We start from the raw sequence: 6,000 nt of genomic DNA, 5'->3' as shown, positions 1-6,000 counted from the left end.
TAGCCCACATCCTTGCATGTGCTATCAAAAGATGTCAGGTTTTACATGTAGGCTCTTTCTTCTTTCTGCATATGTGGTTTTTCCCTGACCCTTCAATACCACACCTTAACACTATCCAAACAACACAAACTTTGCCGTGGTAGCGAGTCTGACTCGGAAACCGGCAGATACTCCTTGTATCACTTCCCACTCCTCCCTGCTATCTCTTTCTTCTTCCTAGAAATAATAGCATGTCGGAGGCCATGTAGATTGAGTCGATGGTCACGCGGGGGGAGCGGGCTTTGGGGTCCCCCCGAAAAAAAAAAAAAGTACGGAAAGTATAAAATGATGTAGCTATGTCACTGTGAAGATAAATTAAATGAGGTAAATAGTATTTCAATTGTTGGTACAGCTGCTTGATCTGTAGCCGCATGGCTATTTCTGAAAGGAACCAAGAGGGGAAAAAAAAAAAAAAAAAAAAAAAAATGGTGGCATGCAGGTTGTTTGTTTATATTTTGTATATATACATGTAACTTATACTAGTGATTAATTGCGTACGTGAGAACAAGTTTAGGCGTAATTTTCATACCTGTTTTCAAGGTTTACTGCTATGAAGGGTAGAGTGAAACGATTTGGCAAAGGAAAACTGTGTTAAATAATAACGGACATGTGACAAATGTTCCTAACCTCTCAAACAGTCCGAAAATGACAGTTTCTGATAAGAAGTTGTGTAGTGAACCAGAAGATGACAACAGTTTCAGTGTTCTTGTTGGCGAATATAAAAGTAAGTTCGTAATTGTTGATTTAAAGCTATTGTCGAACTTGATACAGAGAAGCGTAGCATATAGAGAATGTGGGTGTGTTGACTGTGTTACTGTAATAGAAAATGTTAACAGCAGAATAGGGCTTGCAACTAAACGATCTGTTGTATGCAATAAATGCGAAGAATTGCATTCCAATATGACTTCTGTTACAATAGGTAACACCAAGTGTTTCGAGGTTAATCTTCGATTTGTATTGGGAAAGGTAGAAAATCAGCAGAGACACTATGTAGCATTATGGGTCTGCCTACACCAAGTACTAAATTAATTTTTTGCCTCTCTGCTCAAAACAAGTTTTGAAGAAGTGGCTAGGGAATCTATGGAAACTGCAGTTCAAGAGACAATGTCTATTGAAGGCAGTAGAGATATAATAGCAGCATTTGAGGGATCATGGCAGAAGCAAGGACATATCTCACTCAATGGAGTTGTCACAGCAACTTTTTTGGATACTGGTTAGGTGATTGACGTTTAATGTTTATCCAAGCACTGCAATACGTGTACTTCAGGAAAGGAACATGCCTGTTTGAAAATCTATGAAGGATACAGTGCAGGCATGGAATGTGAGGGTGTGTTAACAAAATTTCAGCATTCTGGAAGTTTACACATTGTGAGGTATGTTAATTATTTAGGTGATGGAGACTCCAAAGGATATCAGAGGGTGAATCAGGCAAAAGTGTATGGGAACACTATAGGCCTAATAAATAAATTGGAAAGTTGTGGGCATGTCCAGAAGAGGCTGGGAACAAGATTGAGAAAACTAAAACTGGACATGAAAGGGAAAAAGTGCAGCAATGGCAAACCACTAATAGGAAAGGGAAGACTTACAGACTGTGAAATAGACCGATTGCAAAATTATTTAGGGTTAACGATTAGAAGTGCTGGAAAGGATGTGGAAACAGTGAGGGGAGCAGTTTGGCCCACTTTCTTACACAAGCATTCAACAGATGAAGTACCTCAACATGTACTCTGGCCCGCCCGGCACAGATGAAGATTGCTGGTGTGGATACAATAGGGCATTTGCAACTCGAAGTAACTATAGCCACAAGCATTCTCTTGCAATGGATGTCGTGGAAATGCTCAGGCGAATCTACAGAGACGTCTGCAGGAAGCATTTGCTACAATAATGCCTTCATGGTAATACTCAAAACCCTAATGAGAGTTTCAACCATTGTAAATGAGAGCGTATACCCAAGACTGTGTTTGTAGGAATAAATACCCTGAAAGTTGGTGTAAATCATGGTATTAGTACAGCCCGTAGCCTGGCGTAATTTATAATGTTACAAGTGAGTGGAATTAGTGAAATCTTACTTGGAGAGCGTCTCAGAGGAGAGATGTGTTCTTTGCGATGTCCAGGAACCCACCATCCCGCCCCAAGAAGCACATTTACTTTTATAACCTAATAAAGATGATTACACACCATGTTCATTTGTGAAGTAGGTACTTGTATTCTTATTGGCCAATAAAGTGGCACGTGCTCTCCTTCCGGTCTTGTATGTTGATGATAATCCGTTACCAACCGCAGCACAATAAAAGCGCAAGTAAATGTAACATGTGAAGAGAACAATGTACATTACAGAACAACAATTAAAGATACGTGAAACTTACCTTAATGTAGAGGAGGGTAGAGGGTTGCTGCAGCCTTGAGGAATTCGTGTACCCGGGCGTTTAAGGGGAACGAGCTCTTAAAGAGAGATTCGGCAAGATAACCGTGGAAAAATCGTTTTCTCCTACCGAATCCCCGAACTGAGTAGCTCCTGTGCTTGAGGTAACGCCACCGGTTTTCAATATTTTGAGTGTGCACGGTAGGGCGATTAATGGGCATCACCCTCCTGTTTCCCCTATTCACGTGACCACTCTTCTTAGTGTCTACAAACTCAAGAGAGTGGTTCACGTGGAGGTGCACGAATCCCTCGTCCTCCGAGCAGTCGTAGGCCTTCCAGCAGTCCGATATGATTATCGTGCCTGGGAGGATCCAGTCTTTAATGACGGCAAGTAACGTGGCTTTATCCCTTTTTTCCACTGGAAGTACGAAGAAGTTTCTGAAGTTCTCCCTTTCCACGCCTCCAAAGAGCCACTGCCCTTCTATCCGCCTGCCTCGATTATACTTTATCTTTCCGAACTTGCTTTAGTCGATTTCGACGATTATGCTGGGTCCACCTATTTTTTATTTTTTATTTTATTGTCGTCAACCCAGGCAATACACACCTCCCTACAAAAGTTGGACCAATCCACAACAGTTGTACCAGAGAAACCCAACTCCAGCTTCACAGTTGGACCCAGGGGTTTCGGTGAAAGGCACCACAGGATCGCAAACTGACCTATTTGATATAAGCTCAAATTGGAGCCTTCAAAGAAGGTATTTGTCCTTCCACTAACTTTCCAATTACAGCTGACGCCCCGTTCGACTCATTGACACCGAAAAACAATAATTACACTTTTTTCCCCTCTCTTTATCACATGCAATGGAGCATCACGTCTGCACTTTCCACAAACTGTGCTAATAGATAGCAAACCGTGATGTTGATAGAACTCGAGTAAATCGCTTGAATTGTTATGATATTTAGTTACAAAATCAGTGTAAGTGACAACACAACCACCGCAGTCAGCCATTACATGAATAATGAAGCAACAATTTAGAGGGAAAGTGTGTTATAAAAAATAATCGATTAGCTATATCACAGGTCTAGTCTAGCCAACTTCTATTTCATATTCCAAACACTAGACCTCATAGAATGCGTTGCTGTCGCCCAGTCTAGACATCAGGAAACTAGGGGCTTCGCGGCTTCTGACTGTCCAGACCAATGGTCTTGTCCATGGCAAGAATCCTAACCGTCCAGACCAATGGTCTTGCCTAGATCCTAGCCTAACCGTATACGAAACTAAGGGCCTAACGTCGCTTCGCGGCTTCTAACCATCCAGGCCAATGGTCTTGTCCACGGCAAGAATCCTAACCGTCCAGACCAATGGTCTTGTCCACGGCAAGAATCCTAACTGTCCAGACCAATGGTCTTGCCTAGATCCTAGCCTAACCGTATACGAAACTAGGGGCCTAACGCCGGTTCGCGGCTTCTAACCGTCCAGACCAATGGTCTTGTCCACGGCAAGAATCCTAACCGTCCAGACCAATGGTCTTGTCCACGGCAAGGATCCTAACTGTCCAGACCAATGGTCTTGCCTAGATCCTATCCTAACCATATATGAAACTAGGGGCTTAACGCCGCTTTGCGGCTTCTAACCGTCCAGACCAATGGTCTTGTCCACGGCAAGAATCCTAACCGTCCAGACCAATGGTCTTGTCCACGGCAAGAATCCTAACTGTCCAGACCAATGATCTTGCCTAGATCCTAGCCTAACCGTATACGAAACTAGGGGCCTAACGCCGCTTCGCGGCTTCTAACCGTGCAGACCAATGGTCTTGTCCACGGCAAGAATCCTAACCGTCCAGACCAATGGTCTTGTCCACGGCAAGGATCCTAACTGTCCAGACCAATGGTCTTGCCTAGATCCTATCCTAACTGTATATGAAACTAGGGGCTTAACGCCGCTTTGCGGCTTCTAACCGTCCAGACCAATGGTCTTGTCCACGGCAAGAATCCTAACCGTCCAGACCAATGGTCTTGTCCACGGCAAGAATCCTAACTGTCCAGACCAATGGTCTTGCCTACATCCTATCCTAACCGTTTGTAAGTCCGCGAAGCGGACGGCAAGAACGGGGAACAATTCGAAGCATAGTTCCTAAGTACAGAGTTTGGCAGCATTGAGCACTGTTGCAGGACATCCTTTCCAAGCAGGCCGCGAGCGAGAAAACAAACAACAGTCGTTACACGTCTGTGTGAATAGCGGTCCACGGGCTGGACTAATGATTAAATCATTTCTACCTGCCCATTCCACTAATCTATCAAAAGCGTTTCTAGATCTTCACTGTACGAAGACGCAGTTGCCGTATCATCTGCATAGACATACATTTTTACATTCTTTGCACTTACTCTCCTGATTGCGTCCATGGTCACTATGTTGAACAGGAGTGGGCTCAATGGATCGCGCTGAAGCAGTCCTGTTGTTTGTTCTATTGGAAAGGACATTGTCAAGTTGTTATCAGTTTATACATAGTTCTCTGCAAGTATATTTCGTATCAGAACAAATAGGGTATTATCACTTCCAATAAAAGTTTTTCTATCAGTAATGTTCTGTTGACCGAGTCAAAGGCTTTTGAGAAGTCAATGAAAGCAACATAGTTTCTGCTTCTTTCTCCCTGTTGTTCCCAGTATGGCATTTTGTGAGCACTGAACAGCTTGTAGAGTAGATCTGCCCCTTCAAAACCCAAATTGCTCTTCCAGTAGGATCACACGGTCCACAAGTTCTGTTAGTCTTTTTTCAAGGACCTTAGTCAGTATTTTAAGAGGAATGCATTCTAAAGCAGTACCCCTGTAAGCATGTGGTTCCTCATGATTTCCTTTCCCCCTGTATAGTACCTTTAGTGCGGCCTAACTCCATCTGTCCGGAATGGATCCTCTTATGAGGCATTGATTCATAACGGATCTCCAAGCTGCTTTTGAGCTTTGTAATGCTCTGTTTTGAGTGTTCATTAAATAGGTCATCTGAACACAAGTCTTGTGATCTTTGCTTTTCCGAATTGCCTCCTCTACCTCGTCTTCTGTGAACAGCCGGGTAATGGTAATGTTGTTATTGTCGTTCTTCTTGGATGGTCTGGAGTCCTTGGCGTGTAGTAGCTTACTGAAATGTGATGTCCACGTTTCCATTGTCATGTGCCTTGAGAATTTTGGTTGTCTTGGTTGCAGAACCCTGTAGGTATTTTGTTCCGCTCTTTCTATCGGTTTAATTTCGTTTATACGCTGGAATGCTTCCTTGGCTTCTTTAATCATCTTCTTGTAAAGCCTTCTGAGTGTACAGTATGTTTTTACATTTGTTTCTGTTTGAAATCTGGTCACATTATGTAGAGCATCTAATGCATTCCTCCTTGCCTGATAGCAAGCAGCATTGAACCATGGTTTAGCTCTACGTTTGATCGTTCTGTTACCTTTGCATTTTCCAGCAAATTTTCTATGATATCTATCAATCAATCACTACTGATCTGCATTTAGGGCAGTCACCCAGGTGGCAGGTTCCCTACCTGTTGTTTTTCTAGCCTTTTCTTAAATGATTTCAAAGAAATTGGAAATTTATTGAACATTTCCCTTGG

The 6,000-nt window shown here is 43.0% G+C and overlaps 1 long non-coding RNA gene across 1 annotated transcript in view; it reads left to right on the top strand.

Annotated features, from left to right (window-relative positions):
* The first annotated feature begins 466 nt into the window (after window positions 1-466).
* LOC136872526 (uncharacterized) overlaps window positions 467-6,000 on the top strand; it is a 125,812-nt gene continuing 120,278 nt past the window's right edge. The window contains exon 1 of the long non-coding RNA XR_010859936.2: window positions 467-763. This is a non-coding gene — a long non-coding RNA (uncharacterized lncRNA). The remainder of the gene's footprint in view (window positions 764-6,000) is intronic.

This window comes from Anabrus simplex, chromosome 4 (assembly GCF_040414725.1).
Source record: "Anabrus simplex isolate iqAnaSimp1 chromosome 4, ASM4041472v1, whole genome shotgun sequence".
In the NCBI taxonomy this organism is placed as follows: Eukaryota; Metazoa; Arthropoda; class Insecta; order Orthoptera; family Tettigoniidae; genus Anabrus; species Anabrus simplex.
This window is presented reverse-complemented; position numbering and strand designations above follow the sequence as displayed.